Below are 13,503 nucleotides of genomic sequence, written 5' to 3'. Positions count from 1 at the left end.
TTGTACTTTGATGAAAAAGTGAAAGACCTTCTAAAACTACCATTCCAAAGATTCCATAGTATTGAGCCACAGCTTTTAAAGTGGGGTCAAATTGCATTAATTCTATAGTGTAAATGCACTCTCAATTGTTAATAAGGTAAATTTATACTGCAATTACAACAAGGGCTAGAATAACATTTCGTGGCAACTTGAAGTTCATAATATAGTTACAGAGGTGTGGCTTCATTAAATGACAGGATTTTTAAAATAATGTTTTTTTATTGAGCATTTCCTATTTTTACAACAAGAAGGGAAAAGGGAAGGCAGGTAAGGGAAAAAGTTAACAAAATAACGAGAAAAAGCAAGGAGCGTAGAGTTATTGTCAGTAAGTTAAATCGTTACAAATATCAAGTATGTTGCAAAAAGGGAGAGACGGAGAGAGTTGAAGAGAGGGAGAAGAGACAGTTATCAGTGTACAAGGTTATTAATAATAATAATAATAATAATAATAATAATAATAATAATAATAATAATAATAATGATAAAACTTTATTTATACCCCGCCACCATCTCCTCGCGGGGACTCAGGGCAGCTTACATGAGGCAATGGCCCAAACAACATAGGACAAAAATATAACCAACATAGTACAAATCACAATATAAAAAGATAAAACAGTAATATAATATATCAATTAAAACAACAATACAGGATAAAAAATTACATTTAAAACACATAAATGGTAAGACCATGATAAATACAGGATAGATTATTTAAAAACCCTCTGGGGCTGATTAATTAATGACTGTATCTCCAAAGGCCTGCCGAAACATCCAAGTCTTCAGTTGTTTCATGAAGGAAGATAGAGAGGGAGCCATCCTAATCTCCCTGGGGAGGGAGTTCCAGAGTCGGGGAGCCACGGCTGAGAATTAATACATCTATTTCTTCATATCAATTACAATTACAAGAATTACTTAAAATATCAAAAACTCCAAGTATGATAGGGGATTAATAACATCAATTTCTTGCATTGTTGTCTTGTGTTCAGTTTTTGCTGTTGAAGAAGCAAGAAATTAAATGAAGGAAATTGTGTCTTTTCCCACCACTGCCAGGAACACTGTAGCATTATAACCAAAAGCATTATAACCATTTATATTTGGGGAACAGAAAAGTGAAATTAAACTATTCTTCAATCATCATCATCATCATCATCATCATCATATTTATTTATATTTCATCCCCTCTCCAAACAGGACTGGCGTAGCTTACAAAAAGTCAAAACACAGTGCAAAACACAAATTACAAAATTATAACATGATACATAGACAATAATATCAAAAACCTAACAAAAAACAAACCATAATACAAAAAGGCAAAATAAAAACATAATACTTAACAACAATATCAAAAAAAAAAACCCCTAACAGACTGACATAACAATAACACAAAAGAAATAACTAATTTATTTTTTTTGGCTGGATTTAAATATGTTGTTCAATAACAGCAACTCACTGGCATCCTGGTGATGAATTATGAAGATACATGTTTAACTAATGCTTTTCATCATTAGGAAAAGGAAAGAGGAAGAGGGAATTAAAAAAACCCCCAAAATCTTATGGCACCTTCTACTTCAGCATGACTTTGGTCATTGCAGAGGTCAAATCTGTCTTCTTCATGAAACAACCCAACCCCCAATGAACCCAAATTTTGCTTGATGGCCACTCAGCCAAACTTAGTGACCACTGGGGAGCAGGAGATACCTGGAAGCATCTAGCTGTGTCTTTTTAGCCAGATGCATGGCAATGATATCCCCTAGAGAGCCTCTGGAAAACTCCCGGAAGACCCCAGAAAACACCTTCATCATTGTACCTCTGGCTACGGGGACATAGAGAGGTGTTTCTTAGTCTTTTCCTACTCCCCATTGCCACTACAGTCAGTTCCCAAGTTACAAACATTTGATTTACAATTGACTCACTGTTAAGAATGGAATGAGACAACTGGAAGTGAGAGAAATCTACCCATGGGAAGGGAAATTCACTCCTAAAAGAGTTATCATGAAGCTTTATCACCAAACCTTGTTTTGACAATAAGCCAAATATTTCCAAATCCATTTATCACAGGGACAGAAAATGAGGTGGGCACAGACAGCGAAACAAACACTACAGGGGTGTTAAACCTTCCCTATGCTATACAAAGCCCTTTCTGTCTCCCTCTCCCTCTCCCTCCACACACACACACACACACACACACACACACACACACACAACATGTATATAAACATCCAAGAGTGGAAATTATGGGTTTACACTGTAATCAGGGCCAGGCCTAGGTAATTTTTAAGTGTAAGTGAACAGAATTTTGGCGCCCCTCCCCCAAACCAATCACTGAAAAATAAAAGCACTGGATAAGCGAAAATGTTGGATAATAAGGAGGGATTAAGGAAAAGCCTACTAAACATCAAATTACATTATGATTTTACAAATTAAGCACCAAAACATCATGTTTTACAACAAATCAACAGAAAAGGCAGTTCAATACATGATAATGTTATGTAGGAATTACTGTATTTGCGAATTTAGCACCAAACATTGAATTAGGATATAGGGCAGTGTGGACTCAGATAACCCAGTTCAAAGCAGATATTGTGGGTTATTCTGCTTTGATATTCTGGGTTATATTTATTTATTTATTTATTATTAAACTTGTACACTGAGGGCCCTTCCACACAGCCATATAACCCAGAATATCAAGGCAGATAATCCACATTATCTGCTTTGAACTGGATTATATAGCAGTGTGGACTCAGATAACCCAGATCAAGGCAGATATTGTGGGTTATGCTGCTTTGATATTCGGGGTTATATGGCTGTGTGGAAGAGCACTTGCCTCTATTATGTATTTCTAAATGTTCCTACTGCAATGCTAGAAATGTGTGGAATGAAGGAAAGTTTTATGAGGTGGTGGAATTCTTATGGTAGGGTAATGGGCTCAATTTTTCCCCTCCTCCACATAGTTAAATCCATGCTTCTGTCATGCAAAATAATAAGAAGGCTTTCCTGGAGACCTCCACTAAGAAAATGAAGAGGACATGCTCACCATTTCCCACTGATTTCCCAAAAATATTGCCTAGTGGATGGCATCGCCCTTCAAGATGAAGGGGATGCTGAGCAGGGAGACACCCTCCTGCAACCCCCCCCCCCCGACGTGCTCTGGGTCTCTCTTTGCCAGCACGTGCCGCCCTTCAAGCTCCCAACACCACCAGCAGCAGGAGCAGTAAGTCACGCGCCACACCATCCTCGAGGCGGGGGCTCCGTCCACCACAGCGCGAGGTGAGGATATGAAGCTGGCAGCAGGAGGAGAGCCAGCCAAGGAAAAAGAGGGAGAAGGAGGGAGAAGGAAGGAGGGGAACCCAGGCGCGTTGCCCTCGGTTTCCCTCCTTCCTTCTCCCTCCTTCTCCCTGGCAGAGAGAGACCTGGAGCGCGTCCGGGGCCCCACTGCGGGAGGGTACCTCCCTGCTCAGCACCCCTTCATCCTGTACCTCCCGGCTTTCTTAAACTGGGCCTCCAAAAGGCCGGGTCTTTACTTTCCATGGCTGTCTCTGCCGCTGTGTCTGGAGGACAGCGAGCTCTAGCTCCTGTTGTTGTGAAGGAAGCTTGAGTTGGGGCAGGCGGGCGAGTGCTTCTTGGTGGAGGCTGGCTGTGACGAGAGCAAGGTGGGCTTGGCAGCTGCGGAGCTCGCAAGTCTGGGGGAGAGGAGGGAGTGAGGAAGGGGGTGGGCGGACGCATGGCAGGCAAGGAGTTGTGGCACGCGCATGGGGCATGTAACAGCGGTGATGGAGCTCACATGCAAGGGGGGCGGAAGGGAGTGTAAGGGCCAGAGGTGCCTCCACTGCGCCCACTATGCAATTCCACCTTCTGCAATTGCCTAGTTTGCGTATAGGTTGAGCCGCCCCTGACTGTAATCTTTATAGGAGAAAATGTGCTGTGATTCTGCCCTTGGGAGTGTTATACTAGGTTTCTGTGGTACAGGATCACGTGGTCTTTAGCCATAACTATTTTCTGGAGTCTTGGAACTATAGCTTGAACTAATTATTTTTTTAAAAGGTGACTTTCTGAGCTCTGTTGCAGCCCATTTAGCTTGCTGGATACATTCTTTTGGAGAAAATGGGTGAGAATATATGTGGTTGTGCACAGCTTGTTGTACATGAATTGGAGGTGGGTGAAATCCTACCTCTTTAAACATTTAACATAATTAATGAGGTAGTAATCAGAGGAATGAAAAACATCACAATCCCAGAAGCCATGGAAGCTTAAGAATGTTTCCACAGGACAAAACTCTGGTATAGAGCATTTGGCTCTTTTGGGTCAATTCATGTATTGAGCAATTACATGGCAAACACAAGTCAAGATGCCAAGCAGCAGGTGGCAAGGAGCAGACGTTCACTCTCTGTGTGTGTTTGAGCCTAGATGCAAGTTCTTATATCAGTCTCCTATTTCTTGTTCCTGATTTTCTTGTGCGTTTGCTGTGTGATTACTGAATGCTCTTGGCATGAGACTGGCCTCAAAGCTGGCTGATCGCAACCATGTCAAAACATGCTGCTTTGTTTTTACTCTAGGCAGTAGTTTCTTGGAATAATGTTGCCCAGTTCTTTTGGCAGACAAACTGTCAATCAGGCACCATTGAGACCTTCATTTCTGTTAATAACAATGACTATAGAGCACAGTGCTTTAATGATGCGTTTCTCTCTTTAATATGTATCAAATAGTTCACATTCCCTTCTGTGAAACAAATAAGGGTTGGCCAGGCCTTCGGCAATTTAACATGTGAATATGAGATGCACGCACCATATTCAGTGTGGTAGTTATTAGAAGAGATTGAGTGTTCCTCTAAATTCTCAATGGCTGCAGAAATGGGAAAGTGAAGAGAGAGAAATTCTCCTTTTTCCTGTCATAATAAATGAGTGGTTATGGCACACAATGGCATTCTTCAAAATAAACATTCATTTTTGCGTCAATATGCTATTGAGCAGCACCTGCTGCAGCTCCACAAAGCGGGGCATCCAGGCACAAGAACCAGCCTTCTCATGGCTTTGTGTTTTGAAAGGCATTTCACAAAAGGCTTATGGATGTCCATGTGTTTCTGGCTAAGTATCCTGACATTATTGGATGGGCATAATTTTGGAGAAAGATAAATGGAACAACTACAATACTTTCTCAGAGGGTGGAAAAACGGGGGCCAATCCCTCACTGGATTATGTTGGATGGTGGCTTTGGGGAGCTGAGGTCTAAAAACACTTAACATTTCCAGACCCCCTCTTTTCTTGTTGTTGTTTCTAAAATATATACCAATTTCATAGTCGGGGGCATCATTCAAATCAGAATGAAGCATTCTTATGTCCAATGAAATATTATTTCTTGAATTGTGTTCAAGATCTGACTTCCTTACTTCACTCCCCCATGTCAACTCTCAGGAAAGTGTGTACATAAATATAATAAATGAATATAAAATGTAATAACATCTATAATATTATCATTTCACTGAAGTTTCTCTGTTTCTATTCTCTATTGGTCCTTCGTGCCCTGCTGAAGAGTGTGGAAAGCGTTCTTTTTAGGATTACAGCTCTCACAATCCACCCACTAACATAGTAAACTGTGATCCTGAGAATTATAGCTCAAATACAAGCAGTCTCTGAGTTACAAATACCCAACTTACAAACAACTCATAGTTAAGAATGGGGTAAGACAACAGGAAGTGAGAGAAATCTATCCCTCAGAAGGGAAATTCACTCCTGGAAGAGTTATGGGGAAAAGGTGTCTCAACTGAAGCTTTATCACCAATCCTAGTTTCCTCAATAAGCCATTCTTTTTTCAAAATCCAATTCTCACAGGGACAGAAAGTGAGGTGAAATCTTCAGAACAGGGGTACAGACAGCAAAACAAACACCAGAGGGGTGTTCGCCCTTCCCTGTGCTATCCAAAGCTTGATCTATCTATCTATCTATCTATCTATCTATCTATCTATCTATCTATCTATCTATCTATCTATCTATCTATCTATCTATCTATCTATCTATCTATCTATCTATCTATCTATCTATCTATCTATCTATCTGGAGTTACACTTAAAAATGTACCTCTTTTAACTTACAAACAAATTCAACTTAAGGACAAACCTACAGAACTTATCTTGTTCTTAATTTGGGAACTTCCAGTAAAGGTACAGTTCAGTTAATAAAACAGCTTTATTTCCTTAACCGAAAATTTGGCACCAGAAGCAGAAATAACCCATAAAAAATAGAGATTGATTCTTATGCCACAAGAGCCGTCCACCATGTTTCAGCCAATTTTTAAATTCAAAAATAACAATATTTACATCATGCAGATCAGATATGTATTGCACAAGTAAGTAAAAATGTTTAGTACTTTAAATTTTTCCCAAAATGAATCCAGGGACGATTTGTTCCTATCAATAGCCTTCACTTTTTAAATCCTTTTAAATGTATTGCTTATGGTGACCACATTTTTATATCTTTTCTATTTTAACATGCTGGGGGATGCTGATGGGGCAGGCTTATCTACTGCTCCTATTTCCCTGTTAAGCTGTCCACACATGTTCAGTAAGGGACAGCTGCTGTTTACCTTGCCTTTTGCAGGAAATCATAGAGAGCTGCAGGACAACTGGCTAGCATAAAGTGAGTTCTTTTCTAGCTCAATTTTTATTTCATTGTTTACTGTAGACACAGTGCTACAACTTTACAACAAAAGTTTGTGTTTTTAAACTCTTCCTACACCATCCTCCCAGGGCCAATGCTGCTAAAAAAACCCCCATCCAGCTATACAGAAGAAAATGGGTGGTGTAAAAGAGGCCTTTTTTTTTTTTTTTGCAAAAGGCTTTGTAAACTAAAGTATGCCTTTAATGGTTTTTTCAAGTGTCACTCTACTTGTATTTTCTTTCTGAGTCATCCAGCTTTTCTCTCTTTCCCTCCTCCTTTGCTACAGGTGCAAAAGTATCTACTACGGATGTCTGGTTACAAATACGAGGTCTCTAGAAATCTGAGTGGCTTGTAGCTAAACAGGGGACCAAATTATGGGATTTAATGAACAAGAGGATAATTTAATAAGAAGTTACAGCCTCCATGATTAGTACTACTTTCTGAGGGTAAAGAGAAACAGTGAGCTTTACTTTCAGTGCCACATCTCAGGGCCCTTCCACACAGCCATATAACCCAGAAAATCAAGGTAGAAAATCCTACAATATCTGCTTTGAACGGTGTTATCTGAGTCTACACTACCATTTATTCCAGTTAAAGCAGATAATGTGGGATTTTATTCAGCTGTGTGGAAGGGGCCTCAATTCTGAAAAGCTGAGAACAGGCAACCTTCAAGTGAAGGGGTGGAGTGGAGGTAGGTTTACCATATGACAGTGGTTCTCAACCTGTGGGTCCCCAGGTGTTTTGGCCTACAATTCACAGAAATCCCAGCCAGTTTACCAGCTGTTAGGATTTCTGGGAGTTGAAGGCTGAAACATCCAAGGACAAACAGGTTGAGAACCAATATGAGAACAGAAATCTTGAGTAAAATGATCTATTTCTCCAACTATGCTTTGTGCATGTTGCTTGGGACTGATGGGAGACAAGATGCAGGATCAACACATCTGGAAAGCCCAGTATTAGGGAGAGCTAGAATAAATAATCCTATTTATTCTGGCATACCCTAGCATATCCTTTAGATTTAGGTTTTTGTTCTGTCCCATTAAATATTTCACACCATTGTAATGTTCCTTCTGATGTTCTTCATAGCAACTCAAACTGCTAGTTGTGCTTTTGAAGTCACTGCCGCTGGTTCTTAACCATGATTCTTTAAAAAGCAAGGCAGGAGGGAAGCAATAAACACTCCCCATCAATTAGCCAATGTGTTTATGCTTGGTGAGTTTGCTGGAGGTCATCTGAAGGCTGTTTATTCAGGGCTGCAATCAATGCACTGCTCTTATTTCCCTTCCTCTCTCTGCAAGGATGCTAGCAAGGAGAATGTATGGATGTAATGAATGAATGTTACTTATCCACATAAATACAACACACACACACACACACATATACGCAAGCATGTAAAGGTAATGTATTGAGATAGTGTACAAATATCTAAGTCAATCTAACGGCTTAATCTTCCTTGCTGTCTAGGCAAAGGGACCCTCTGGAGGCATTATTCTTTTAAACAAATGTCCGCAGCATCTTTGAGACAGTGCACACACTCTTAGTTCTGCTGGCTTATTGATCTCTATTCAGAGGAGAATGCTCATATATTCCATGTGTCTTTGTTCCAATCACAGCAACATATCAGCCTTATAAAGAAGAAAGCTTTCATAGCCTCTTCACTAGGGTTGGATGTTGTTGGTTTGCCATGAAACCCAGTAGAGACAAAATGAAAGCCTTTCTTGTAACATAAAACTATTGTGTTGTGAGCATCTTGCCCTTTACCTTATTATGGCTAAACAGTTGTTGTATGATTTTAAGAAATTTCTGAGTTCAAGTAGCCATTGGCAAGATTTATTCAGAGGAGTTTGCCATTTTTTTTCTTAGGCTGAGGGGATTCAACTTAAAGTGTGTTTCGGGGCTGAGCAGGGATTTGAATCTAGCCTTCTATCTATACTGTAGAATTATAGCAGTTTGATATCACTTTAATTGCCATAGCGCCATCCTATAGAATCCAAGAATTTTGTAGTTTGTTGTGGCACCAGAGATATTTTACAAAATTACAAATCCCAGAATCCAATAGTATTGAACTATGGCAGCTAATGTGGTGTCAAACTGCTATAATTTTGTAGTGTAGACAAGCTTACGTAACTTAAAGTCCTCATCCACCCTTCAAACCACTTTGGTTCTTACCAAAAATTACATATGATATATTCTCATGCTGTTGCTTGGAAAAGTCTGTTAATGATATAGCTTATGAGATGCTGGATGATGGGTAAGATGTCCTCTCCTGAGAGTACTTTCTGATCATAGTGGCTTTTCTCACAGAATGCATTTCACTATTCCCCTCATCCCAGAGGAAATATTAACACAAATGATGTGAAGCCAACAATCCACAATCATCACAACAAAATTCTGAATGTTTTTATTCAAAAACTACTGCAATTGAAGACCAGTCCAAGTGTTTTCCCACTATGTTACTGGGAAATCATTTTTGACTGATTTTGTTTGATCTTGTACACCTCTTCATTATTTTAGGTAGCACTGATAGCAATATTTCTCTTTCTTGAGTGAATAGCTCATGACTTTATAGATTTTTTGTTGTGTTCATGTTCTTCAGAGGCCAGCAACAAGAAAACACAAACTTTTTATTGCAACCTAGAGGTACTGCCTCTGTTTTTAAAATGGGGGTGGGCAAGTTATGGTGGTCCAAGGGACAATTGTTAGCCTGCAAATTCCACTTTGGACAACATTAGACTTAACCCCTCAACCAAAAAAAAAATGGATCGGGTTTTGTAAAAGCAGAACAAGGTAGAGGAGAGTGTTGCACCTTGTTTTGCAGTAAAATTGCCTTTCCATTTTTTGTAGTATTTTTTTTCCTAGTGGAGAAAGGTCCAGGAACAGACTTAGTCCTGCAAAAAAGCCCCTGGAGGCCACATGCTGACCATAAAACATATTATATCATCCTTTGTTTTTAAAGGTCTGAGTAACAAGCACTCATTTAATGGGCTGAGGATTACACCAGAATGCAAGGCACAGATCTGATTTTATAAAAACACATTGTTTAAAAGATTCTGTGTTGGAAGGGGCCTTTTAGAGTACTATTCCATAATGGATATATTGCCTAGCTAACTTGGATTACTTGCTACATTTGTGCTGAAATCAAATGTGCAATTGACTGCCATCAATAGTAGTTTAATATTGATTTAGAGACAGCATCCTTAATGCCGTTGAAGGTTTTTTTTAAAGGACAACACGTTGGGAGAAGGGAGAAGGAAAAGATATTACATGATGCAAAATGTATTTGCCTTGCTTCATCATGATACCTGGAAAGATTCAGGTTCTATTATTAAGGATTTGAAACTCTAATTGGACAAAGGACACAAACAGAATGCTATTGCCGTCTCAGTAAACCAGAGAGTCTTGCTGACCTAGAGATTTCTAGTGCACTGATATAACTCAGTGACAATGAAACACATTATACAAAGACTTCACAAAGGAAGCCTTTTGCCATGCTACTGTGGAATGTAATAACAGGTAATGTTTTGAATCAATTGTGTGACTGCTGTGTCCTCTGACTTCAATCAATTGGAGACTACCTTCTAAGGGAAGGAATACTTAGTGTTAAAATAACGCAGAGCATTTGCTGGTTGCATTAAAAAAGAACCCCAAAGTACTAGCCATGCATCCCAAATACTGATAGCATTGACAGTTTGATTTTCTGTCCTTTGATTACTGAGATAGTAAAATTGGATTTGAGAATAAAATTAAATGATATTGACTAAAAATGCTTAAAGCATAAAACAAAGGGGTGATGATAACTGGTTTGAGTTCCAGATTTGGAATGAATAATAACAATAACAATACATGGGAAAAGCTATCTCAGGGGTATAATAATATCTCTAGAAAAAGTGCACCTGGGAAAATATGTAGTTCCTATAGTCATAGGTGCTCTGGGAACATTACAGGTGGATGAACAAAACATCTGAATTAAATCATCTGTCCTGTGCCTACAGGCAGCAAGTGTTCAGAGACAGACTAAGTTAATCCATTTCAGGTCATTCACAGATAATCCAAGAAGTACATGGAAGATGAAGGGAAGCACAGGGACAGAAGAGCCAGTAGTCCTGAGAACCAAAACCAAAAAGGATAAGAAACGGAGATGTTAAAGATAACCAGATCAGAAGCCAAGAGCACGCAGAAACACATGAGTACCGAGAACACTCCCTGTTGAGAAGATTGAATGGTTGCAAGTAACAAGGTCTACTATCAAGTGCTGGGAGATTTATAGGCACCTCAGTCTGGATGCCTGGTGCTTGATGAATCAGCTTTTTCTATTTGACAGACATTGATTCCTATAAAAATACTCTCTTTTGAAAGATGGTGATGGTTCTTCAGTGTCTGTCAAGTCCTGCTAAGGAGACAACCTCAGCAAGTTCAGCCACAAGAATCTCAGATTCAGAAAGGCAGTTGGCATTTGGAGCAAGAAACCTCTTGCAATGCAACTTCTCTGCATCAGATTCCTTAGACTTTAAGGGTGAGTTATGAAATCAGAGATAGAATCAGAATAACACAATTTTAAAAAGTACAACTTGGAATGTGACATATTATCCAACAATTTATCACTGATTCCTACATTCATAAAATCATAAAACTGGAAGGGGCCCCTTAAACCTGGAGTCCAGCCCTCTGTTCAATGCAGGAATCCCAGCTGGAGCATCTCCAACACTCAGCTGTTTAGCCTCTTTTCGAAGATATCCAGAGAAACCTGGATAAAGTGCTCTCTGTGACAACACTTTAGATATTTAAAGAATGCACTCATATCATCCCTAACTCTTCTCTTTACCAGGCTAAACCTGCCTAACACTGTCAACTTTTCCTGATATGTTTGCTCTTTTTACTTCTTATTCTTGTTGCTTTTTCTCTGTTCCAACTTGAAATCTGTTGGAACTGTACTTCTGCTGAGCCTATTAATATACTACAACATAACGGTAATTTTAACACAGCCCTTTTCAACCTGGTACTCTCCAAATGGGGTTGACTCCCAATTCCCAATATCACCAGAGAGCACAGCCTCTAGACTTCCACACATCTGGGAGAGGCTGTATTGAATGCATCTGTCATTCAGTTTTGATGCATTGATGTATGCAATATACAATTTGTCTAAGTGTCAGTATGGTGTAGTGGCTTGAGCAATGGACAATGATTCTGGAAGCTGAGGTTTGAATCCCCACTTGGCTATGGAGACTCACTGCATGACTATGGGTAAGTCACACTCTCTTAGCGTCAGAGGAAGGCAAAGACAAATCCATACTGAACAAGTTTTGCCAAGAAAACATGATTAGTTTGCTTTAGGATCACCATAAGTCAGAAGCAACTTGAAGGCATACAACAGCAACAATTTTGCATACATTTTTCAGTGGCTAAGATCCTGTATCAGACTTGTGGGATGTGATGTACTATCTTCTGTACTCTTCTGCATACTACAAGAAGAGTGCAGAAGAGTTATGTACTCTTTTCCTCTTGAGACAGCTGCCAAATCCTTCTTTAGCTGGAGAACTGCAGTGAGGACAGGAATATGGTTTTTGTTTTTCTTCCTCTGAGCTTTAGTCCCCACTGCTTGATTACCACTGCTCCCCACTGCTCCATGGACAATAAACAGGTGTCGTAGGAATGGTATGTGAGAGCTGGACCATAAGGAAGGCTGAGCGAAGGAAGATAGATGCTTTTGAACTTTGGTGCTTGAGGAAAATCCTGAGAGTGCCTTGGACCGTAAGAAGATCCAACCAGTCCATCATCCAGGAAATAATGCCTGGCTGCTCACTGGAGGGAAGGATATTAGAGGCAAAGATGAAGCATTTTGGCCACATTATGAGAAGACAGGAAAGCTTGGAAAAGATCATGATGCTGAGAAAAATGAAAAGAAAAAGGAAGAGAGGCCGACTAAGGGCGAGATGGATGGATGGTATCCTTGAAGTAACTGGCTTGACCTTGAATGAATTGGGGGCAGCAACGGCCAACAGGGAGCTCTGGCGTGGACTGGTCCATGAGGTCATGAAGAGTCGGAAACGACTGAACAAATAAAGAAGAAGAAGTGCCCCCCCCCCCGACATATGATTAAATCACCAATAGGATTCCAGAAAGCATTTGAAATACTATACTCTTCTGTAATGCACCTGTTCCCTCTTTTTATATATATAAAAAACTCAACTCTTAGTATGCCTGCAATGAAAATAAAGGTGCCATAGGAAAACAATGAGAGAGTCAGTGCACATGAAAAATAAGCATTGCAATCCAGGTCATGCAATCTTCATGGGAAAGGAAGGTTCCCTGAGAAGATCAATGACTCGGCATGCACAAGTATGAAATCTCAGCAATTATAAAAAAAGAAATAGATTTAATACAGAATCACAGGATCATATGTGTAGGTCAGAAATGAGCAAGTGAGGTAAGGACAGGGCTCAGTTTTCAATCCAACTTAAAACCATCATCATTGTCATCGTCACTGTTGTTGTTATTCCCCGCCTTTTTTCCAGTGTGAGAAGGCAGCTAAAGGCGCGACAAAACAAAAAAGAAAAACAAGTCTAATTAATACCTCATAATGGCACATTATGAAAGGCCCTTTCTTCCTGAGCTCTCAAAGTCTTGCTGAAACCAAAAAGTTGTCCACTGTAGGATAGCAAGGAGGACAACAGTATAATCTCTTTGGGAAGGAAGGTCCAAAGACTGGGAGCAACAATTGAGAAGGCCCTCTCCCATCTTCCTTTTTCTCCCTTAAGCCAGTTCTAGTTAACAACAAAGCTGCAATTTTTGGACCGACTGACACTTCTGAACAAAA

This window comes from Anolis carolinensis, chromosome 1 (assembly GCF_035594765.1).
Source record: "Anolis carolinensis isolate JA03-04 chromosome 1, rAnoCar3.1.pri, whole genome shotgun sequence".
Taxonomy (NCBI): domain Eukaryota; kingdom Metazoa; phylum Chordata; class Lepidosauria; order Squamata; family Dactyloidae; genus Anolis; species Anolis carolinensis.
Note: the sequence above shows the minus strand (reverse complement) of the source record.